This window comes from Phoca vitulina, unplaced genomic scaffold (assembly GCF_004348235.1).
Source record: "Phoca vitulina isolate PV1807 unplaced genomic scaffold, GSC_HSeal_1.0 scaffold41, whole genome shotgun sequence".
Classification (NCBI taxonomy): domain Eukaryota; kingdom Metazoa; phylum Chordata; class Mammalia; order Carnivora; family Phocidae; genus Phoca; species Phoca vitulina.
In genome coordinates this window covers 12,670,080-12,694,763 of record NW_022589744.1, presented here as the reverse complement: position 1 = coordinate 12,694,763, position 24,684 = coordinate 12,670,080, and the positions used below count along the sequence as shown (strand labels likewise).

Here is a 24,684-nt window from a genome sequence, read left to right as displayed (position 1 = left end):
GTATGCCTGTTGACTCAAGGTAGTTATTCATAATGCCCCCTTGTCACTCTCAGAAGTGACCTGGTTGGACGGTAAATTTTAAAATCATTGATTTGTAATTGTCGTTGACAAAGAGGGAGACAAGACCTCTCTGTAGGGATGGACCCCCCTTGAGAGCCTGCCTGGGTCAGAGGCATTAGGTTGAAGAAAGGAGCAGCTTTTCCAAACCCTTCCAAAGAGCTGTCTGATGCATCCACCCATTATGGCTCTAAGCAGCCACACACCCCAGCTCCCAAGGCACTGGGGAGCCCTACCTAAGCCAGGTGCCCTGTTGGCCTTCTCTGTATGCCCAGATTGGAAACATCGCATTACCCCTGCCATCCAGTTGACCCTGCAGCTGACCAAGATGAAATGCTGGTCTTGCTCTTTGGCCTCCAAGCCTCAGGCCTTCTGGTCGTAGGTTCCAGAGAACGTCAGTGCCAGGCTGGTGCAGTGACTGGTCTTCTGGTCCTATCAAGGCCAATTCCACCATTCTATGTATATTCTCACCTAGGGAGATAGGAATAAGAGGGAGGGGCTGGGCAGGGGTCTTCAGGGAGTCTCAAAGATCTGACACCCCCAAACTTAACCCTTTGCCTCCAGCTCCATGGTAATGAAGGCCTGTCTAACCCCTCAGCCCTACAATGTTTCTTCCCACAGGAGATGGCCTGGGCCAAACCCAGGGGATGGGTTTTCCTGAGCAATCACTGGGGACAGGCGAGCTCTATGGAGAACATTCTCATCTAGGGTTTGATCTGTGAAGTTACTCTATAATTCAGCAGCTCTGTCTAAAAGCTGTAGAACACATCGATCACCATTAGGCTGTCAAAACATTCATTCAGCTGATGAGAAGAGCTTATTAGGGCTTTTAAAAATACCAATCTTTTGCAAAGATGTTGCTGGTTTCTGCATGCCCCCGAAAAGTGTCTTTGCGCACAGATTAGTTCACTAGCATTTACTGCAAAGAGAGAGAAGCTGGAAACAGAGGGGTAGGTGGTGCTCAACAGACCCAGAGATCGCCAATTATGGCATGAAAAGGATGCTGAACATTTAATTTTGTAAAGATGGGGTGTCAACCTGAAATCACGGTCCCAAAACTCCCCCTACCCACAGCCTCACCCCCATTCCCACCCACACTGTCCATGAAGAGGGGTGAATTCCTCAGTCGAAGACTGAGTATCCTGCCTGGTACCTCCTCAGAGGAACAAGAGGGGAGGTCTTGGAAAAGTCTGTGACATTCCACAGTTATTCGAACATGCAGTCGCTGATAAAAATGTCTCTTTGAATTTCAAACAAAAAAAACCCTAACCTTGTAGCAAATTTATGTTCATGTTAGATCTCAGACTTGTAAAGCACAATACAGAAACAGCGATAAAAATACCAGATTTCGGTTTACCTCTGCCCCAAGTGCCGAGGCCATCATGCTGCTTGCTGCTTGAGGACGCACCGCCCTGTGCCTCCCTCCCTGTTGCCCCCTCTGGAAATTTGAACCTCTCCCGCCTGGTAGGGCTTTTGTCCCCGGATCTGCTCTACGAAATCCCGCCCCGTCCCCCATGACTCAGTTCCCCCACGAAACACCCAGACGCAAAGGTCAGAATTCATTCCCCCTTCCTCCAGATTCTGGGTTGGGTTTTGCTCATACTATTATTCAAGTTCTCAGGAGATTCTGCCTTGGGGGGCAATCCCTCAAGCCCACCAATCCCCTCCAGCAGCACGCCCCCCCAAAATGGGCTCTTTTGCATCTTTACAGCTCTGTGAATTTTTGTAGGGTTTATAAAGACTTAAGAGTCAAACTCTTTCATTTCTTCCTTTCAGTTTCCTTTCCAGCACAATGAACTGACTTCAAAACAGGCCCTGATGGAGAGGATTTTACATATAAGTGCTCCTGCTTTATTCTGCCAAGTACTCTCAGATACTTGGAAAACATCTCCCACGACCTCTCCCAGTGCTAATTTTGCTCCTTTTCATTTAGGAAACAGTGACTTGTTTTCTGGGTTTTGAAAAGCAAGAGAACACGCTGCTTTGGTGGCAACAACTCAGAGGGTAGTCAGAATTCACAACGTCCCTCTTTTGGGGAGGTAGGCAGCATCCCAGAAGGGCCGTAGCCACCAAGCGAAGACCCCAGGAGCCGTTCCCACTCATACACCGTACACAGAGCAGAGAACAAGGGTCTGGTTCCCAAAAGGGTCTGAAACAGGTGGGGTCCTGGAAGAAACCTCCCCTGCCCAAACTTAGCTGCCAAAGGTGAACCCAGAGGGCTTGGGGCTTTAGGCAGATAATACAACCACAGAAATGCTCTGCCCGACATTCCCCACGTGAAAAACCCACAATTGCATTTAGCAGTTTATTGGTAGCTGGTGGACATCAGACCCAGGAAAGAGCCAGAAGGGGATAGTTTTATGGAGTGAACACTTACAGACAAAACAAGAAAACAGCTCTGAAGTTAGGAACTGGGAAGAGCTTTGTTGCCGCGGTTTATGGCCGTGGGGCTCCAGAAGATGCGAGCCCACTGGGACTTACTTAATGGTTTGAATTTGTGCCTGACTCCTGAATCCGGAGGTGGGGTGGAGGGGAGCAGCTCCCAGGACCTCTACGATAATGTCATTTATCACAGACATCCAGGTGGGCCACACGGTTTTGTAAAAAAGGTCCCACTTGGGACGCCTGGGCGGGTCAGTCCACTGGGCGTCTGCCTTCGGCTCAGATCATGGTCCCAGGGTCCTGGGATCGAGCCCCGCATCGGGCTCCCTGCTCAGTGGAGAGCCTGCTTCTCCCTCTCCCTCTGCCTGCCACTCCCCCTGCTTGTGCGCTCTCTGTCAAACACATAAATAAAATCTCAAAAAAAAAAAAAAAAAAAGGTTCCACTTAAGGCAGGGATGGAACACAGACACTGGCCCCTTCCTCCCACCTGGGGAGTATTCCGGGCCTGTGCGTTAGGATAAGAGGTTGTGTTCACGCGCAGTCAGGGGCAGCTAAGGCATCAGGTGGGGACGGTAAGAACCACTGACTCGTGTTGAACTGCATCGCACTCACGGGAAGCACGGAGGCCTTCAGGATCTTCACTTCGGAACTGTGGTTTGTCCCCAAGACAGTGATACCCTCAGCCTGGCAGGATTTCAGGGGCAGGTGAGCAGACAGACAGACTCCCCCTGGCTGGTATCTGCTCCTAACTACTTCTTTATCCTGTCTGTTGCTGCAGGTGCGTTTTGGGTGCGTTCAGCCTGTGACCCAGGAGGTACCCAAGAGCAGGTGTGTGGCAGGGAAGGCAGGGGGTTGGGGCGGAAGAAACCCGTGGCTGCTGTGAGGAGGGGCAGCGCTGCCCCATCTCGGACACGCGGGAGAAGGAACATCTAGGGATTGTAATTTGTTTGTTTCACCTATTTAAAAAAAATCCATTGTGAAGCATCCTTTTATTTCAACATTTGAACTTTAAAGTTGGATCAAGGGGCGCCTGGGTGGTTCAGTCGTTGGGCGTCTGCCTCTGGCTCAGGTCATGGTCCCAGGGTCCGGGGATCGAGCCCCGCATCGGGCTCCCTGCTCAGGGAGGAGCCTGCTTCTCCCTCTCCCACTCCGCCTGCTTGTGTTCTCTCTCTCACTCTCTCTCTCTCTGTGTCAAATAAATAAAATCTTCTGAAAAAAATAAAGTTGGATCAAAATTTTAAGCAGAAAAATCTGTTTTTCTGGATAAGAAGAAGATTGTTCTACAGGCCTGGAAAGAGCATGGGAGTTTCCAAGGGGAGTGACAACAGGTGGCGGTCCGCTCAAGGCTTAAGTGGTTTTTATTTTTGTTTTTTTTAAGATTTATTTATTTATTTGAGAGAAAGAGAGTGAGAGAGAGAGAGCATGAGCAGGGGGAGGGGCAGACGGAAAAGCAGACTCCCCACTAAGCAGGGAGCCTGACCTGGGGTTCATTCCCAGGACCCTTAGATCATGACCCGAGCCCAAGGAAAACACCCAACCGACTGAGCCGCCCAGATGCCCCTTAAGTGCTTTTAATTATTCTTTTTGAACATACACCATCAGGAGCTCAACACAGGGCTCAATCCCACAACCCTGAGATCATGACCTGAGCCAAAACCAAGAGTCTGAAGCTTAACCAACTAAGGTACCCAGGGGCCCCTGCACATATGTTTTCAATGGAGAAAACAGGACCATACTGTACATCATATTTTTAAGTAATCTTTTATTGAAGTATAGCGTTCAAGCAAAATGACAGATCCTCAGCAAACGGGTGGATATCTCGAAGAGATGCACCTGAGTGACCACAGCCCCAGCCAAGAGCTCTCCCATGACCACCCCCCAGAGGCCCCTCACCCTCTTCCCAGTCACCCACATCCCAGAGGGAACCTCTTCTTCTACACCACAGCCTAGGGTTCCTGTCCATGACCTTCACAGATGAAATCACACCATTTGCACACAGTATGCTTCCTTTTCTACGGAGCGATCCTTCACACACAGCCAAGAGCCCAAACTCGAGGCGTGTTTTCACGTTTGCACACACTGATGAACTGTCCTGAGAAGGTAAAGATAAGGATCGGGTCCCGCAAGCGCCCTCCCTCCCCAGAATAACCGGTTTTCTGACCTCTTGTCACCGCAGAGTGACTTTTGTCTGATTTGGGACTTCGTGTCAATGGAATCCCACAGTTCTCGGAAACCTTTTTCCTCACTCACCACAATACCAGGAGCTCCTTTCCAACCGTAGAGCCCTCCCACAATCTGTTTACTGGATCGCCCCTTTCTGTCTCTGGTTGCTTCCAATTTCTGATTAATTTTGAGATCAAAGTATCTGAGACACATCAGGCTTCTCTGAGTCACAGAGGCGGGCCTGCCAGTGGTCAAAATCGACATACTCACAGGCCGGGTCCTCGCGCTGGGTTATCACGCCCCCCGCCCCCCCCCCCACCCCCGCCCCCGCCCGGGCCAGGGCAAGCGGCAGGTCCAGCCACTTCCCCTTCTGGAACTGATAGGAAGGAGACTGTCCCCCGCCGAAACAATTGTTCTCTCAGGCTATTGCCTGTCCCTGCAGCCGGGCAACCGAGGGGGCCTTTCCTCCCAGAGCTCGGTCAGCCAATCTAATTACTCCAGGGGGTAAATCACCGTGCAAAGCTTCGTGTTCCAAGACAGGAACTTTTCTCATGGGTGCTCTGGAAGACAAAGAATGTTCCTGAATGCAAACCAAGTAAACAAGTCCACACCTCTCTTCTGGGTAAACTGGACAGAAGTTAAAACCAAAGCAGTTTGCCTGCCGTCGGTTCCAACTATTGTGTTTGCCCGGAAAGTACGGAATTAGGAAGCACGGGAGCCCGGCATATTCCAAGGAAAATGTTTGCAAGCTGACAAATCATGATGAAGTATGACGCCACTTTAAGAAAATGTGCACACTGGGAGATGAGCATTTCATGCCTTCAGTGAACGTAGCGGGTAACGGCCGGCTACTGGGTGGTGAGACTGAGCGCGGGAAGCGGGTAGCTGCCGAGGACTTGCCGGTGATTTGGTTCCTTGTACAGTATGTGAAGCGGTACCCACTTCTAGTGCGGGACATAGAGCGTAAACGCCACAGCAAGTAAATGGAAAGTATGGCTTTGAATAGTGAGTTTTAGTTCTTTCTCCTTCAGAGGGAAGCTGTTAAAAACTCTGCTCAAACAGCCTTTGTGACAGTGTCACAGAATTTTCTTGGGATGACCACAGTTCTACCAGAACTGGGATGACAACTCATTTGGGATAGGAGATGCCACGGTGCACACGATAATCTATAAAACCGGGGTCCCCTCCCTCTGGCCCCCGTCATGTCCCGGGGGGAAGAGCGAGAGCCGCCTGGCACCAGGCCGCCCTCCCTGCCTGTGTCCAAGATGCACAGGTGACCCGGCTGCAGGCCTCGGGCTGTGCTGACACCTCGACTGGGCAGTCGGGGACTCGGGCTGAGGGTGCAGGGACAGCTGGGCCATGCAGGCTGCGTCACCACCAGATCCCACTGCATGCTGAGCCAACAGGCTGGAGAAAACTGCAGAAGTGGGAGGACATGTGGAAGGGTGTGGGGCGAGGGGGCTGAAAACAATGACATAAATCTCAACCCCAAATTGAGGGAGAGGGAGAAGCAGACTCCCCGCTGAGCAGGGAGCCCGATGTGGGGCTCGATCCCAGGACCCCGAGATCACGACCTGAGCCGAAGGCAGACGCCCAACCGACTGGGCCACTCAGGCACCCTAAAAAGGACTCCTAGGACCTTCTATAAGAGAAGTCTGTGTGCCATTGTTGCCAGAAGGTCAGGAAGAGCCCCTCTCACGGCGCTCAGTGCTGACGGGCCCCCCGGGCTGGGCAGCCCGCTGTGTGCGTCGCGACAGGGACTTCTGGGCTGCCCTGCAGGCTGCCCGTGTTGTCGCCCTCTCTCCCCTCCCATGTCCTCATTAACGGAGTCTAACCGAGAATGGAAGTACATAATAGATATTTTGTATTTCTCATACTTGTAATTATTTCTATTTCATTAGCTTAAAAGCAGCCGAGTGAGACTCTTCACTGCCTGGCACTGTGGGGGTCAGGCGTGGCCCAGCTGTGGGCCTCTGGCAGTGGCCGTCCCTCTGCCCCCGTCCCCCTATCTAGAAGGTACAGAAAAGAACCATTCGGCCTCAGAAACCTGTTGTTCGAAGGTGTAGTAAATGAGATGAAGGTGAAGCGCCAGGCCCGGCCCCTTGGGGGGTAAGGGGTCCTGAGGTGGAAGCTACTTTCTGCTTGTTCTGTCCCCTGGGGGTCTACGGGGTGCTGGGCCGAACGAAGACTCCTCACCACTGCCCCAGAATCTGAAGGCATGGAAGCTCCACCATGGGCAGCTGGTTTTCTCCAGGACAGAAGGGACTCCTTCCTGGTAAATCACAGCCCAGGGGGCATTAATGAGCGCCCGTAGGTGACAGGCGGACGCCTGCTCCCGGAGCGCCGTGGACAGGACGGGCGGGCACAGGTGCTCACAGGAAGTTAGCTGCGGGGTGAGGCGAGGGCACAGCAGGGGGAAGCTCCGGGGACTGGAGGCCGGGGGGCTTCTTGTCTGACTCTAGAGCAGACCTGAGTAATTTCAACTTCCCCTCACTTGGGAGGAGGGAAGTGGAGAATTCCCTTGACTCCCAACAAAATTAGATAAGAAGAAAGCCAGTGAATGGGCCCAGAATAAGAGGGTTTTTTTTTTTTGTTTTTTTGGTGGGTTTTTTTGGGTACTGTTTGATTTTCTGAACTCCCTTATCTGCCTAAACGCAGAGCCTCCTGAAAGAGTTCAAGTGTCAGGGCGCCTGGGTGGCTCAGAAGGTCAAGCGTCTGCCTTCGGCTCAGGTCATGATCTCAGGGTCCTGGGATGGAGCCCCACGTTGTGCTTCCTGCTCAGCGGGGAATCTGTTTCTCCCTCTCTCAAAGAAATAAATAGAATCTTTAAAAAAAGAATTCAAGTGTCATAAATGCCCTTCCCAGGCTGGAATCGCAAGCCGAGAAGATGGACTCCTATCAGCAGAGGAGAGCAGTCTACATCCAGACGAGAAATCAGCCTTGTCACAGAACTATCACATCTACCACCTATTCTAAAGGCTCACTCACCTTTCCTAAAAGTCTTGCTTTCCTGCACATGTCCTTCTCCTCTCCCCTCCCCTTCTTAAGATGGTAGATGAGCCCTCAATTCTAAGCCTCCTCTAGGCACATGTTTCTGTGAACTCCACTACAAATCTCCCTTTTTCTTGCTAAACTGTCTTTGTCAGTTTAATTTGCAGGCCTCCAAACAAAGCACCTAAGAGGGTAGAGGAGTTCATACCTCTCTCCTACTAGTAAAGAAAAAAACATGCAAGGACACTTGTTAAGGATGGTGAGGCAGCTCCATCCAGGACCCTCACGATGGGCTGATGGGCGTAGGGACCGTGTGCTGGGATTTACAGTCGGGGAGAGAGATTGGGCTCGACTCCGAGTGCAGCGGGGACAGGCAGGAATTTATAGCCAGGGAGCACAGGAGTGGAGCAGCGAATGGAAAATCACTAAGAGGAAACGTAGAGGGTAAGGGGGCTTCTGGCTAAACTGATCTAGCGGGATTCTCGCTGAAGGCCAGCCAGGGTGTCAGGCATCACCCGGGGGCCAGTGGAGGATGAGGAACCCGGTCAGACATCCGGGAAGCAGAGGGGGCTTCTGGTGAAGCTGACTTAGCAGGGTTCTTGCTAAAACTGGATTTTATAAGGAAGTGCATGGACGGGCCTAGGAGATGGTCTAGGAGCCTGACTGAAGTTTGGTCAACAGCCCTGGATAACAAAGCTCTCCACAAAGGTAGAAGAAAGCAATGTTAAGCATTCAACCACAACGTGAGGAGCACCCCACGAAACCCACTGAAGGAACCAAAACACAGAAAACACGATCTGTGATAGAGCTAAGCAGCTGCCGTAAGACAATGGGTCCTCGTGTAGGTTTGCAATTAGTCAGGTGACAGTGGAGTGGGGCTGTCCCCTCCCAGGACACTGACAGCATTATCCTCCTCACATTTCAAAGAGGAGGCTCTCTGGTCCTAGGGAAGACATTCCTGAGTTGTGAGATGGGCCAGAGACTAATTTAGCCACGAAACAGATTAGCATACTTGTGAGAAGGGCAGAGAAAGAAAGGCGGAGAGCAAAGGGAGAGAGGGCGGGGGAGGCTCTTCCGTTGTTTCTATACTTTTAAACAATGGCTTATTTTTACAGGGTCTCAGATCCTTTTTTTTTTAATTGAGATATAATTGGCATATAACATTATATGACTTTCAGGTGTCCAGCACCATGATTCAATATTTGTATATATTGCAAAATGATCACCACATCCGTCACTCTTCCCTGGTTTTCAACAGGGAGAACGAGACCTCCAACTTTTTGTTTGTATTTGTCCTTTCACGCAGTACAGGATGACTGAAGCCAGACTCCGGAATACCAGGAATGTCCTGGAATTCTTCTTTTTCCAGCTGCTTTTAATCACCTGTGTTCTCTGAGACCAAGGAACGAGGACCACCGACAGCAGCTGGGTGTACGGCTGCCCCTCCTCGCCTGAGATTCCCAGACCTCGCTGGTGTGCCTGGCCCGCCGGAAGTGACAGAACCACCCATACGGCTGGCACACGGGGCTCACGCTTTTCCCGTGGGAAGTCGAGTTCCCAAATGTGACACTTCTGGCATCAGCTCTGGATTAGACATATCTAATCATATCCTGTAAGGAAGAAGGACAATTCACTGATGACGCACCTGGCTCCTTAGCTGGGAAGAGTAGGGGGACATCACGAGGCATTACGGCACTGTTTGATCGCTGCCAGGAGGCGGCTGTGGACAAGGCCCATCTATCAATGTCAAATTTTTTGCAAATTGTGATGGACTATGCCAACTTATATATGAAGGTCAAATCTTGGTTTTTGCTCCAGAATCAGGTGCGAGACCTTGAACAAGTTGCTGAATCTGAGCATCCGCTGCTGGGCTTCCCATCTATCTCCTGCCGTTACTGATTGCTAAATAAAACCAAACATGGATGACGCTCACCAAAAGGCATGGGGCGCTCGTGAAAGCACTCGGCTGTGTTCACTCCTTGAGCAACTTGAAGCACTTCCACTGGAAGGAAGCGCCAGTCCACAGGCACGTGTCTGCCTCACGTGGCCTGTGGGCCCAGCCTCTGCTCAGAGAACGTGGACACGAGTCAAAATGGCTATGAAGGGGAGAACAGACCCCCAAATGTGTCTCTTTGGCATATTATCTTAAACTGGTTATTTTTAAGAAACTGCAGTCACAGGAGGAGCTCTTACCCTTTAGTAAGAGACATTTCGTTCTGAGGGAAGTCTCCATGTGTGGGGGTGTCTCCTGAGGTCTCTGGAAACTCATCAGTGGAGGTGTGAACTTAAACCCTAACAACACCCTCACCTTGTTCTTGGCGCTTTTCCCAATCACCTCCACAACTGACCCCCCCCACCCCAACATCTCCTATGTCTTTAGCTGGAGGTGGTATTTAAGGTGATGGCTTTGGCCATTTGGGGGAGTAACTGTTTTTCCTGCCATGTATATAGGAGGTATGCATGTTATTAAACTTCCATTTTTCTCCCATTAATGTCTCATGTCAATTTAATTATCAGCCCAGCCGAAGAACCGCAAAGGGCAGAAGGAAACCTCTTCCACCCCCGCAGCCTCACAGGGTGACCTCAGCTAACACCTCTGGCCAACTCCTCAAGCAGCCACCCTTCCGCCCCCTCCCCCACACCACTCCTCCCACGAAGGAAGTTTCCTTTTTGCCAAACTCTTCCAGGGCAGATCCCTGGTCAGAGCATCCTCCCTGGTGGGGTGGCCCCCCACCCCCACAATCATCCTTAACAAGATGGTCTGTTTCCTAAGTCTGGATCTGTTTCTTTATTTGACACTGGGCAGCAAAATGGCAGAGGCCTCAGTGGGGAGACCACTGACTTTGGAGTCAGGCAGCACCAGGTTCAGGTCCCTGGCCCACTGCTAGTTGACTCCTGCCGTGTGGCCTTTGCACTTGCTGTTCCTGCCACCTGGAATGCCCTTCCCTCTTCATTCCTGGCCCACTGCTTCTTGTGATTCAGCTTTCAGGGCAGACACCACCAGTGAGGCCTTCCCTCTCCTCCAAGCCAAAGTAGGAGCCCCAACAGCACTCAAAGCAGGGACCTTCCCCAAAGGCCTCTTCTTTGTGTGTTCTATGTGATGGTTTGTTTTGTTTTTTTGGGAGGGGTTGTTCCTCAACTAGAAAGCCTGCTCCAGGGCTGTGGTGATGGCCTTGCTCCCCCTGTATCCCCAGGGCCTAGCATGGTATCCAAGTGTGTGACCCACATTTGTGAATGAGAAAGTGGACACTAGCCTGTGACCCTAGGCAGTCACTGGCCCTCAATGAGCCCACTCCCCCCACATAAGAGATTCAGGGAGATCAGATTTGCAAATTTTTGGCACCTACTGGACCTGTGATAAATTTTGCTTACTATTCTCTCTCAATTATACAACATTCCTTTCCTCTCAAAGTTTAGAGAACATTCAAACTAACCTCAAAAGGACTAATCAAGGTTAGATTAGGACAAAGATTCTATGTTAGATTCCTGGACCATCTCCTAGGCCTGTCTGTGCACTTCCTTATAAAATCTAGTTTTAGCAAGAACCCAGCTAAGTCAGTTTCATCAGAACCCGCCCCCCCTCCCCTTGCCTTCCTGGATGTCTGATCAGGTTCCTCATCCTTCACTGGCCCTGGGGTGATACCGGACACCCTGGCTGGCCTTCAGCCAGAATCCGCTAGGTCAGTTTAGCCAGAAGCCCCCTTACCCTCGACATTTCCTCTTAGTGATTTTCCATTCACTGCCCCGCTCCTGCTCCCTGTCCCTGCTCCATTTGGAACTGAACCCCATTCTATACTGAGGTCTCTTTTCCTTTATTGCAATAGTTCTGAATAAAATCTGTTTTTACCACTTTAATCCAGCTCTGATTTTTGACAGCTGGGAGGTTTTTAAATTATCTTTCATGTGACTTTAGTTTTATTAGACCAAGAGTAGAGATGTTCATCATTGCCTCTTGCTGTACCTATCTATGGAACAGGCCTCACTGAATCCAGCTTACATATGAGAGAGGCCTTGGTGCACAGACTGTAAGAAATCATGACCACTACATGCTGTGTCAGGAAATTCTTCCTTAATATAGGAAACTGGCTCATAAATATGTATAGATAGCGCTAGTAATCACAACTGGGCATGTGTCAGACAAATTAAACCTACATCCAAGTCTACCATCAATGGGAGATGCACCAAGCAACCAAAAATGCCCTCCCTTACTCCTCAAAGTGTGGTCCCCGGACCAGCAGCACCAGGGAACTGGTGAGAAATGCAGAGTCCCAGGCCCCACCTCAGTCCCACTGCACCAGAATCTGCATTTGACAAATCAGGGGATTTGTGCGCAGGTTGTTTGGGAAGCGCTGAACTAGACAACACTTCCCTTTATGTTCTTAGAACCAAAATGCAACAAGATGCATTCTTAAGCAAGTCAGATATGATGTCTAGGTCAAAGAGAGGGTATAAAACACTGATCTAGGGGCACCTGGCTGGCTCAGTTGGTGGAGTGTGCGACTCTTGACATTGGGGTTCTGAGTTTGAGCCCTACGTTGGGTGTAGAGATTACTTCAAAATCAAATTTAAAAAAAAAAAAAATTGGTCTAAACCTAGCTTGGGACAGAGCCTTTTTCTGCCTGATTAAAATCATAGCCTCCTTCTGGGAAGATTGGCATCCCCTTGACATAATGTGTAAGGAACTTCCTGGGAAACCAGTTACCTACCCACCCAATTGTCAGGTCTTCAGCCAGGATTCTTTTTGTATTTGCCCTGACAATAATCCAACCTTTATATTTTCCTGTAAAATATAGAATTCCTAACGAAAACTGAACTTCTGAATTGGCCTAGCAGGGCCTCTCCCTTGCACGTGATTGTAACAAAACCATAACAACATCCTCCTAACTGCATTGTCTGAAAGCCTTCTTTCACACATCTAAGAAACAAGCGGAATGGATACATGACGTCATGTGGTTGACCCTGTGCAAAGTTAGAGGTAATGTGGTTGACCTTGTGTAAAGTTGGGCCGCGAAGCTATGGGCCATGTGGGAACAAGAATTAGCGACCAAAGAAAGCTCCACCAAAGAAAGAGCAAGACAACTAGGGGAGAACAAGAAGGAAATGAAAAGGGTCTTGCAAGGCGAGGCCGGGGGGCAGCTAAGCACTGTTACCTGCAGGACAACACGGAATGCTGATCCGAACAGAATTCACACAGGATGATTGTACTGGAGGATGCGGAAGGGGAAGCGGAGGGGGGTCTGTGAGTGCTTGGCCTGAATCCACCACAAAGGAAGTCGACAAGCAAGGCTTAAAATGAAGAGTCAAAAGGAAAAGCACAGGGGCGCCTGGGTGGCTCAGTCGTTAAGTGTCTGCCTTCGGCTCAGGTCATGATCCCAGGGTCCTGGGATCAAGCCCCGCATCGGGCTGCCTGCTCAGCGGGAGGCCTGCTTCTCCCTCTCCCACTCCCCCTGCTTGTCTGCTTGTGTTCCTGCTCTCGCTATCTTTCTGTCCAATAAATAAATAAAATCTTAAAAAAAAAAAAAAAGGAACAGCACATACACGATAGTTGGAAGTGGGGAGATGAGCGCACTTGGAAGACAGAGCAATGTGAAATGGTTGTCGAGGGCAGGCCCCCGGCAAGCGGGGTGCAGGGAGCTGCTGTTCGGTACCAGCCTTTTAATCCTCTGAGCTCTAAAACTTGTGCATTGTTGGGGCACCTGGGTGGGGCAGTCGGTTAAGCATCCAACTCTTGGTTTCGGCTCAGGTCATGACCTCAGGGTTGTGAGATCGAGCCCCGCACTGGGTTCCACGCTGGGCACGGACCCTGCTTAGGATTCTCTCTGCCCCTTCCCCACCTCTCTAAAAACAAACACAAACTTGTGCATTGTTACTTTAGGAAAGAAATTAAAAATGAAAGCAAACACTAAGCAGTGCTTACACATATGTAAAAAGCAACTGGAGAAAGTAACCCCTTTATTTCGTTTAGACTTCTTAATATTTCCTATCTCCTCCGTTAACTTTCAAAGGGGTGCGGTGATTGGGAACAGAGATGGCATAGGAGTGAAGGGGGTTTATGGGAGCTTTGCCCATACGTCTCCGGGATGGATGACAACCGAGTCAAAGTTTCAAACGGGCACGAAAGTCGGGAGTTTGACTTTAGAAAATGTGTTCCACGGGGACAGCCGCAGGGATGGAATATGGCTTACGGAGCCTCTAGTGGAAGTCAGTATTAAAAGCCCAAGTCTGGTTTTAACAAAGAATGTGTTGTTCAAGGAAAGTAAGAGCCTTATTTTAATTCCATACGATAATCTGAAGGTTTTGCTGCTGGTGGCCGAAGGTCGAAAGCAGCGTTGCGTAACCGGGACAGAACCGCACAGCTGCCAGGCCCCAGACACGTGACCTCCCCCGGGCTCACTCGGCTCCGTTTTTAATTACACTTGCAAGAAAAGAACTAGTTTTCTGCTGCAGTTGCATAATTGATCTGAAAAAAATATCGGCACGAAGAGTCGTTTTAAACACAGTCATTATGTGTGACCACGTAAAACCAAAACAGGCCTCGACCCTGTGAAGCTCAGAGGAGAATGTCCTTTTTGTTGTCTTCTTGGTAGTAATTTAAATGACACAGATCTACTCTTTGTTGCAAAAAACAAGAAGTGCACGGTTCCTACGAGGTGGCAACAGGCTAGAAAACAGACGACGGGTGAGTTCCACGACAGAGGCACGCCTGCGTGCCCGGGGCTCAGGGTCCTTGCCACGCTGACAACGGGTCGTCTGCGCGGTCTCTGGCTTCATCTACAAGGTGAAAGGCACCGGGCTGTCCCAGGAACTTATATCCAAATGTCTGTTCCCAGGTCGGTTCCCTGGGGAACACCAGGGTTACGGTTCAACAGAGCCGAGAGGGAGCCTCCCACAGTCGCACAGTCCCTCTGCATAGATCAGGGATCCCCTCAACGGGCAAATTTGTTAGCGCAAGAACAGGAAATACTTCTAATGCCAATACTCTGTTAGCAGGGGGACACGGTCCTTAAAAGAGGAGAGAAAAATATGAGCTACTGACTCCTACTTGGGAGTAAAAGTCAGACTTTCCCACAAGGCTCTGCAAGACCAGGCGCCCAGGCGCCTCCAACTGTCCTCAGAAAGCCGCCTTGTTCATCACCTCCGCCGCTCCCCCTGCCTTGGATGCGCTTCCAGACTTTCGCGTGACTTCCTCTCTTCCCTTAGGATGTGGGCCCTTTCCTGACCACCCTACCTGAAACTCGCACCCCGCTCCAACCCAGCCCTGTTTTCCTTTCCTCCAGAGCACAGCGCACACTTCTCCCCTTGTCTCGTGACTTCTGGAATGGGAGCTCTCCGAGGGCGGGGGCTTGCCCGTGCCTGGCTCCCCTGCCCAGTCTAACATGGCCCGCGGTCAGCGCTTAACTCAGCATGGTTTTTTTTTGTTTTCTTTTTAAGATTTTATCTATTTGACAGGGAGAGACACAGCGAGAGAGGGAACACAAGCAGGGGGAGTGGGAGAGGGAGAAGCAGGCTTCCTGCTGAGCAGGGAGCCTGATGCGGGGCTGGATCCCAGGACCCTGGGATCATGACCTGAGCCGAAGGCAGATGCTTAACAACTGAGCCACCCAGGCGCCCCTCAATTCAGCATGTTTAATTCATCAGAGAGCGGTCAACGAGGTTCCCTTAGTACTCTACCTAAAACGACACTTTGAGATCATAACTCTCTTTCCGATTCAACAGCACCTTTAGAATGGATGACAATCGGCAGTCTAAACCACACCAGCTCTGTACAGATCTTGTTCCGTGTTGGTGTGTACCTTTCAACAGCAAGTATGAGTGACGTTCTCCCGAGAGATGCTTCTAAACCCTTAACACACTGTCTGGGACCTCAAGTACTGGTATGTGTTGCACGGAAGTCCTTACCGAAGAAAATCTCTCATGCCGACTAGAACTTATCCGGGGAGTGTGGATGGCAAGTTGCATTAGAACATGCTCTTCTCTTCAAGTACAGTGTCCTCTGCCTGGGTGGGGTTCAGCTCGTCCACAACACGATGAACACTTCCCAGGAACTGTGTGCAACGGGGACCTCCTGACAGAGTCCTAACAAGGAGCCCAACCCTTCAGATTAACCTTCTGCATTACTTTCTGGTGAAATAAAGGCTTGGCTAAATTAAAAAACTAAAACTGGACCAAGTTACAAACAAGAACAGGGTGGCTCATCAGGATTGCGTCCTCTAGTGGACAAAGAGAGAAGTTCAAAACCGTGCCGTGCTGTAACTGTTTTAGTTCGAATTTCATTCTGTTTTCAGCAACTGGCCTTTTAACATTAAAAAAATTACTTCTTACAGACTGTGCATTTCACTATCCACTGCTATTATTAAAAGGCCCAGCTCTTTGAAAACACTGGGCTCCTGCCTACCTCAACCCTCTCTTACATAATCCAGAGGAACAAAACCCACAAATGCTGAAGCCCATCCACGTCATATCGCAGCCTATTTTAGATACGTGTTCTTTCGGGGCAGCAAGCACACCATCGCCGCACCCAGGCCAGCTGGAACCGAATGACTGAGGAGACAGCTGGGGAATATTCTCAGGTATGGCCTCAGCCAAATGCAATCCCGAGCCCTTCCTGTGGGTTCTGGGCTTCCCTCCCGTCACCGACAGCACCCAGCACACTGCATCAGGGTGCAGGATGGATGGAGGCTATTGTCTTGGGGTGTGGCCCCAGAGGAAAGGGGCAGAGGTTCAAGGTTAAGCACCCACATTGGAGCAGCATCTGGAGGGGGCAGGGGCTGCCAGGGAAGACTGCAGGATCTCAGCCCACGCCCCCCTCGGCATCAGAGCAGTCTCTCCTCATCCATCCTTCCCATTCTCGGCAGGCTCTCCCGCCCTGAGAGGTCTCAGACCGAGCCGTGTGGATGCACCGGGGACACCCAGGCACCCTCCTCCATTGACGCCGATGCCAAATGAGAACGAGAAAGAGGTACTGCACATCACAAACGACTCTATCAGTATGAAGCACTCCCATGTCATCATGTTCCGTGCTAGAAACACCATGTTCCTGCTCAGGGGGGCCCAGGAGCTAATGCTTCTGGTTAATCTATCGAACCAAAGGCTGAAGCAACTCACTGAGCCAAGTCTGCAGACACAGAGCCCCACCGCGGCTCCTCGACACACACCAAGGCCAGACAAGGCCCTGCCCACAGCCGCTGTGCCCAGATGGACGTTTACACTCAAGAGAAACACCGCAGAGAACAAAGCACTGAGCGGGCTCCAACCTGTTTCTTCCAGAAATACCAATATGTACAATTTCCCCCAGTATATGTATCCGGACACAACATGTTAATTTGGGCAATTATTACACTTTCTCTAAAGACAAGCACGTAGAGGGCAGGGCCCACGCTGAGACTTACGTGCTCTCATGAGAGGCCCAAACATGAACACGGACAGGGTGAAAAAGCCAAGAGCCTGTAGCAAACCCACCTCAGCTCCCGGTAGCAGGCAGGACCCTCCTGTGGCCGACAGCACCTTGTACCCCAGGACCCACCGCACGGCAGCGTTCTGGAAACTCGCAGCCAGAGACACCACGAAGTGCCCTAAAAATCCAAGAATGGGCAGCAGCCAGCTCACAGGTCTGAAGTGCTCCAGAGCATGTCACATGATTTGCTGACTCCTCACAAGCGCCCACCTTTGGGAGTCACCGTCATCATGGTCCCCGTTTTCCTAAGAAATAGGGAAGTGGCCTGCCTGAGGTCACCCAGCAGGCCAGGGGTGGAGCTGGGATGTGAAAGCCCCACGCTAACCCCTCGGGTGCAGACAGTGTGGGTACGTCTGCCCTTCGGTGCTGACACACGAGCCGCCGTCTCCCGGGGTGGCCATGCCCGCCCTCCACAGCGGCGGTCTCTCGGACTGTGGGTCTGTTACAAAGCCCACCAACGGCCTCCCTGGCAAGGTTTGAAGTTACATTCTTGGCTCTGCAGGCACTCGAGGGCCAGACCCTCCTGGGAGTTGAGCTGGACAAGAGGAGGGTTGGGCCAGAGGATGTTAAGTCAAGAGATTCACTAAGTACGTGAAAAACACAGACACAAGCAAGGAGGTCAGGCAGGAACCCTGGGTGTGGCACGACTAGGTCTGAAGGTCCGGATAACCTTTCTAGGCCATGTAAAAACATACGTGTCATACCCTGTCACATGAAGACAGCATGAAATAGAGGAACCACCACTGATGTGGTTTTTCCTTTTCTCACATCAATACGCGGCGAACATTCAAAAGATAGGAAGGCCTGGGAGAACTCTCTGGACGGCCCCCACACGGGGCTAGAGACCCAGGTGAGGAAGCAGAGGTGGGCAGTGCCCGGCAGCTACTGGGAACCAGTTCTGAGGCCAGCAGCCACTTTCCGGGAAATTCTATTCAAAGGGAAGTCTGCACGAGGTGAACACCACCCTGAACGACACCAGCCACCCTCTTCCTCTTAGATCACAGAGACAATGGTCATCTCCCTCCACGTGCCCCCACTGCTCACACTCCCTACAGAGAAGCGCCAGCGGCTCAGTCTCGTCAGCTGGGAACCGTGCTGCCAACCGCACATCTCAGCAGCAGAGGTGACTCACCGCACACAGGTCCCCGGGACGGAAACCACGAAGCGCATGAAAAAGTCTCCTTGGGGACGGACCCCTTTTATTTATATCCATACAAAACAGGGTCTTAAGCAGGTCAGCATTCAGAAGTTACATGGTTGAGTAAATGAAACCAAAGAAACCCGGAAAGTTCCAAGCCCCCAACAATTACACTTCGGGTACACGGAACCAGGCAGAAAAGAAACCAGCACGCATTCATCCCGCACGCAGATCTTCCCGTGAACTCACCTGCAAAGAAAGTACACTTTTATGTTTTCACTCTACCTTAGCAAGTCTGTTAGCAGCATAAAATACCTTCCAAGATCTAGTAACTACCACCCAGAATACAACATGGAAGGTGCCCTGCAGTGACCCCACCTCTATGAGCCCCTCCTCCTTCCAGGTCCGCAGACTCCATGAAGGACTGGCCACCTTCTCCGTGGAGGCAACCACAGTGATCTCCTACCTACCCCCTCCCTCTCCGGGCTGTAATCCACACACCGCCTGGGGCCTTCCTCACAAACCTGCCTGCACGGAAGCCACAATGAAGCCAGCCCTGAAACCCCACACCAGCCTGTGTATTCCTACATCTTCTTCCCTGCTTCCAGCCACATGGTTCTCCAGTTCGGCCCCAACTCACGAGCTGCCCACATCCTCAGGCATTTCCACCCCTCCTGCCCTTTGCCACGTGTCACCAGCTGGAAACAGCCTTTACGTCCTCAGGGGGGTCACATTCCATTAGGTCCTACTGAGTATGTCCCTTCCTGTGGCTCCACAGCACTTACGATGCCCACCTCTCTAGATTCTAGGCACCCCTCCTCCCGCCTTAACACCAGCGACTGCTTTTCCTTCCCCTCCGTCCCCCTCCCCAGCACAGAGAGCATGCTCTGACCACGGCCGGCGCTCTTCCATCTTCCATCCGTGTGCTGATGACGGGAGGGAGCCACTTCACCAGGAGCAGGCTGCCCTCCAGCCAACAACATAAAGGCACTGCTATGTGTGAACTCCTCAGAAAATGGGAGGGTTCTCAAAAAGCAGACTTCCTCTCAGCCTTTACCTGGGAGGGGATGAGGTGCAGGAGATGTAAGAGTCTCTGGGTGGCGTGATTCCAATAAAGGTGCTCCTGGGCCTCCAATACACGCTAGGCCTGCGCTCTCCAACACGGTGGCCACTGGCCACACGTGGTTATTTACATTTAAAGTAAAATGAAAAATCCAGTTCCTCCGTAGCACCAGCCACACTGCCAAGTGCTCAACAGCCACGTGTGGATTGTGGAACTCTAACAAACAGTGCAGATATAGACCATTTCCAACACTGCTGGGAGTTCCACTGGAAGGCACTGTTCTGTACATACTGCTGTCTTGAAATTACAGATTTCAGCACATCATCCTCTTGTTTAAAACCCAGAATGACCCCTGCATTCTTAGGGAAGACCAAAATGCTTGCGTGAGCCACAGGTCCTGTGCCGTCTGGCCCTTCTCCACCTTTTCAACTTCACCCCACACCACTTGCTTTTTGGGTTACAATGGTCTTCTTCCAGGTCCTCCACTGGCCACACTTGCTAGGTCGCTGGACCTTTAGCACAAGCCACCCCCCTGGCCTTCCACAGAACTCCCACTCATCCTTCAGAGTCCAGCTCAAGGATCCCATCCTCAGGAAAGCCTCCATCACGCTCCCCGTAATGTTGCTAACAGGAATGTGCTTTCCTTCAGAGTTTCAGCCTCAGCTTGAATTACACCCTCTTTAGTGCAATCATTTGACCTCATCTCCCAAGGGGCTTTAGCTCCCTGAGAACAAGGGCCTGGGCTGTCTTGTTCATCTCTGCACCCACTAACATTCAGCACGGTGCACGGCCCAAGTATCAATCGATATTTATGAGGTCAACTGTTTGCAGATTTTCGGAAGCCACTGCTCCCCGGTACTAACTCTAAGGGTTTTCTTTTCAGCGCGGGTCCTGTTTGCAGTATCATACATGATCATCAAACTGCTGCTAGAATGTTCACACCTGTTACTGCAAATTCAAACCCCAGGAAAAACTGCTCCCGGGAATTTACTCTAGGTCAGGGTCGGGCTGCCTGGTACAAGGCTGCACCCACACCCGGGCAGGTTCAGCAACACAGGAGCCTTTCCCCAGACCATCGGCCTTAAGACTCTTCGTCTCGGTGCCTGACGTACCTGGATCCCCCAAACTGAGCGCGCTCTGAGTGCTCTCACCGACCAGGAGGAAATGGCCAACCGCTGCCTGCCCGCTTCTAGTCGCCGAGGGCTGGAAAGTTGTCGTTTTCTGAGGAAACCCTGGGGAAAGAGTCACACAACGTGCTCTAGGAAGAGGAGTCTCATCCGCTATCTACGCGCTCCCCAGACCCCCGCGCTGGCCCCGGCCGCCCGGTCTGGGCGCTCGTCGGGCAGGAGCCGCACCTGCCGCAGCCCCGACCCGGCGTCGGGCCTGAGTTCGGCCCAAGCCCCCTCCGCCTCCCCCGTCCGGGGCCCTGCTGCTCAGGCTGGAGCCGGTGACGGCGCACACCCCCGCGTCACCCCGCGGGCCGGGGTCGACCACCAGCCCGAAGCGAGGAGTCCCCCTCTCTTAGACACGAGGAACCACGCGCCTCTACTCGCTCCCCGCCCCCTGCGCCGAAACCGCTCCGCACACGCACTTCCGGCCGGAAGTGACGACGCACCATAGAGGCGGCAGCCAGAGGGTCGCCCTGGGCTTTGAAACTGGGTCCTCCAAGGTCGTCTTAAAGGGGCCGGAGCCGGCGGGTGCTCGTCCGCGGCGATGGGGCACCTCTTTTCGACGCTAATCCAAGTTTTGGCATGTATCGGTGCTTCATTTCTGTTTGTGACTGAATAACATCCCACGCTAGCAGACAGGGCCTTTAAGGTTATGTTCCAATCAAGAGGACTGCGGAAGTGCCACATGCCCCACTGGGGGCAGATGGTGATTGCTCGAGCTGCCCTGCCTGCCTTCTGCTTTCTTTCCGGCCTCCCCAGCAGAGATGGCCTGAGCAGCCAGGGCGGGGGCTGCATGTCTCCCGAATCTCCTAGGTAGAGCTGGGGCCTGGCCTCCCCAGGCTCCTCGGTCCTCAGTGCCCAGTGCCGGCCTTCCGAGAGCGGAGACCCCTCTGACCGCAGCCCCGGGGCTGCGGGGGGCTGCGGGGGGCTCGCCCGGAGCCACCTCACGGAGAGGGTGCAGCCCCAGCCTCTGGCACCTGGCCTCCCCTTCCAGGACCCTCAAGGAACATCCTGAAAGAGTGTGGGGTCTTGCAGGTAAAGGTGACAGAAACCCAACCCGACTTATATTAAAAAAGTGGACTTATTCGTTCATGTACCTGATGTGTCCAGGGATGGAGCAGCTGCAGGGGCTCAGGAACCCCACACGGATGGGGTCAGGCCTCTGGAACTCCAGCTCCCCTCCGTCCTCTCCTCTCTAGCTGGTGTAGGGAGGGTGGGGTGAGGAGCGGCACAGAGTGGACAGTTCCCAAAGGAAGTCATCTGCATGGGTGAGGCCAGAGGGACAGTGGTATAGTGGGTCTGGGATGAAAAGCACAATTGCTCCCATTGCTGTGCATGCCCTAGTCCCTGGACCCTGTGAATGTGTCACCTCACAGGGCAGAAGAGACTTTGCAGATGAGATGAAGCTAGGAACCCTGGGATGGGGAGATTGTCCTGGACTGTCCAGGTGGGCCCAATGTCATCACAAGGGTCCTTGTAAGACGGAAGCAGGAGAGTGAGAGACAGAGAGGAGACTTGACCCTGGAAGCTGCTGAACTTGAAGGTGGGGAAAGGGGGCCATGAGCCAAGGAATGCAGTGCCCTCTAGAAGCTGGAAAGAGCAAGGAAAGTCTTCTCCCTGTAGCCTCCAGCAAGAGTCAGCCCTGCAGACACCTTGATTTGTCACATTGGCTACAAGGGAGTTTGCAAAGTACAGCCTTTTAACTAGGTGCTCCTGTTGCCGGAGGGACAGGGGCGGGGACTCTGGTCTCTGCCTCCCGTGCTGTGCATGGTGTTTGGAGGCTCAAGGATGAAAGGGCCAGGTGACAGCTGGTGCTCAGGAAGCAATCCTTGGGGAAATGGCAGATGCACTTCTCTGTGTCTTTCTTTTCAAAATGTCCCCTCCGAATGCCGGGCACATTTATACCTGTAACAGGAACTCTGCAGATTGGCAGGGATTCACTGATTTGCGAGACCCGCTGTCACTATGATGTGTAACAAACAACCTCTTCGCCCGTAGTGGCACATCTTACAAGAGTCCGATGGAGGGGTAGAAACAATGCCTGGGCTTGGAGTGCTGCCTAGTGGTTCGCGGAGTGCCTCCCGCTCATCTTAATGAGGACTCTATTGCTCTTCAGTCTAGTGGCTCAGAGAGGCCAAGGAGGACCTGGCTAAGCCCTGTCACCACTCTGAGTGGCTCTCGGTGTCCTTGCTCAGAGGCCAAGGGACTGGAGCAAGCCCGGGGTTCAGCAGACAAGAGCTGTCTTCTGTACCCACCTTAGGAAGACTTCCCTTTGGGGCCCAGGGAGTCATGGGTATTGTTTGCCTTTGAACCTGACACCCCCCTCCCCCGCACACCCCCTTTCTGAGGAGGCGGGCATCCTGCCCTGGCTTTGCAGCTCTTCTCAGGCTGAAAACATGTTCTGGAGGCTGAGAGCAGATTTGCTCTGTGAAAGGAGCCAGTGGGAGGTGGGGCCCCCCTGTGTGCCCAGATTTATGCCCTTGCCTAGCAGACGAGGGCAGCCCCACAGCCCACCCATCTTGGGGTTACATGTTTTCCTGCAGCAGCTGGTGCATTAGTTTTAAACCTTTTTATTTAGCCGGGCACTCCAAGGGCTTCTGATGACTGTCGCTCTGCGGGGCCGCCGGAACCAATTTCCTGAGGGTGATAGATTTCTTCTCATTTGCTGCTCTCAAGCTGTGGGTTCCTTCTGGGTGTTGGAGGAAAACATTTTCAAAAGATACCATCTTCCTGGACCATCCCCCAGGGTGGGGATGGAAGGGGGTTGTCCTGGGCTGCCCCCACTTGGTGTTTTCTGCACAAAAGTAGGCAAGTTTCAGGACACCCCCCGCCCCCCCCAGAGGCACCATGGAAACCAGGCTGGGCCTGGGAGGGAGAGGAGAGGAGAGGAGAGGAGGGATGGGGAAGAGCTGGGGAGGAGGGAGGGAAGGAGAGGAGCGGGAGGGGTAAGTGGAGAGTGGGAGGGGAGGAGAGTGGAGCCGGCCAACTGCTCTTGCTTGGATGTCTTCAGAGTAGCAGTTCTTAACTTTGGAAGCACATCAGAATCACCTAGGAGCTTTAAAGAGCCTGACACCAGGGACTTCCCCTGCATCCCCCCCCCCCCGAAATACTGATTTTATGGGTCTGGGGTGTGGCCTGGGAATCAAGATGTTTAAAAGCTCCCCTTTCACGGGGTTGCCTGGGTGGCTCAGTTGTTAAGCATCTGCCTTCGGCTCAAGTCATGATCACAGGGTCCTGGGATAGAGCCCCGCATCGGGCTCCCTGCTCCTCCCTCTCCCTCTGCCTGCCACTCCCCCTGCTTGTGCTCAAACTCTCTCTCTCTGTCAAATAAATAAGTAAAATCTTAAAAAAATAAAAAGTAAAAGCTCCTGGGTCATTCTACTGTGCTAGATTGAGGTGCTCTAAGGTGGTCTTGCAGGTGTGAACGGACCGACGTAGTCCCCTGCGCAGAGGGATTGTCCCCTTGAAAATGGGCAGAAGGATATGAGCACACTTTCAATAGGGTGTGGGCATAGCCCCCTCCCCAGGGCTCGCCTGGCTCTGGAGGAGGGTGTACACGAGGCTACTTTACAGCTCCGAATGGGGGGGGTGGTGTTAAGTTGTAGAAAACCGAAATAATTTTTGTCCATAACAATGCAAATGGATTTTGTCCCCCAAAGATACAACTGGTGTCTGTCCTCAGGAGAAAATGATGTCAAACATTCTGTGTTAATGCCCCGTAGGACACTCAGCAGTGTGGCATCGATTAGCAAACCCATTCTAGCATCCCTGATTGCCTACATACGTGGCTGATTTTCCCATTCTCTTTTCAGCTGGTCTTAACGTCTTCTTGGTTTCCTCATTAATTAGCAAGTTGGAAAAATTACTTCTACATAGTCATTTTATATGTGATACTCATGTTTTTAACTTTTTTTTGAAATTATAACTTAGCCCCCCTCAGAGAGAGTGGGGTACCCCTCCTTCCTCTCCCTCAGCACCTTACCCGCCACCCCACTATGGCTCCATCCTATTACATGGTCTGTTTCTACCTGCTTGTCTCCCCGACTGCATCGGGCCCACGAGGTCCTGCATTTTGCCCTGCTGGTCAGATCCTATGATATTTGTATACCCTGCACCTGGCACAGTGTCGAGTGAAAGGTGGGCACTATGTGCACTCAGTATGTTCAGTACAAGGTTGAACAGGAGTGGGGCCATCTTTGTCTTCCCGAGGGCTTTTTTTTTTTTTTAAGATTTTTTTAAAAGTAATCTCTACACCCAACATGGGGCT

General features: G+C 52.0%; 1 long non-coding RNA gene and 1 other non-coding gene across 2 annotated transcripts; both read right to left on the bottom strand.

The window, feature by feature from the left end:
* Positions 1-18,219: 18,219 nt before the first annotated feature.
* On the bottom strand, positions 18,220-20,821 carry LOC116647982. The gene is made up of 3 exons (XR_004302425.1): positions 20,604-20,821; positions 20,361-20,480; positions 18,220-18,434 (listed from the first exon to the last, which is right to left on the bottom strand). It is a non-coding gene; the product is annotated as an uncharacterized LOC116647982 (long non-coding RNA).
* On the bottom strand, positions 20,138-20,324 carry LOC116648170. The gene has a single exon (XR_004302455.1).
* Positions 20,822-24,684: the final 3,863 nt, after the last annotated feature.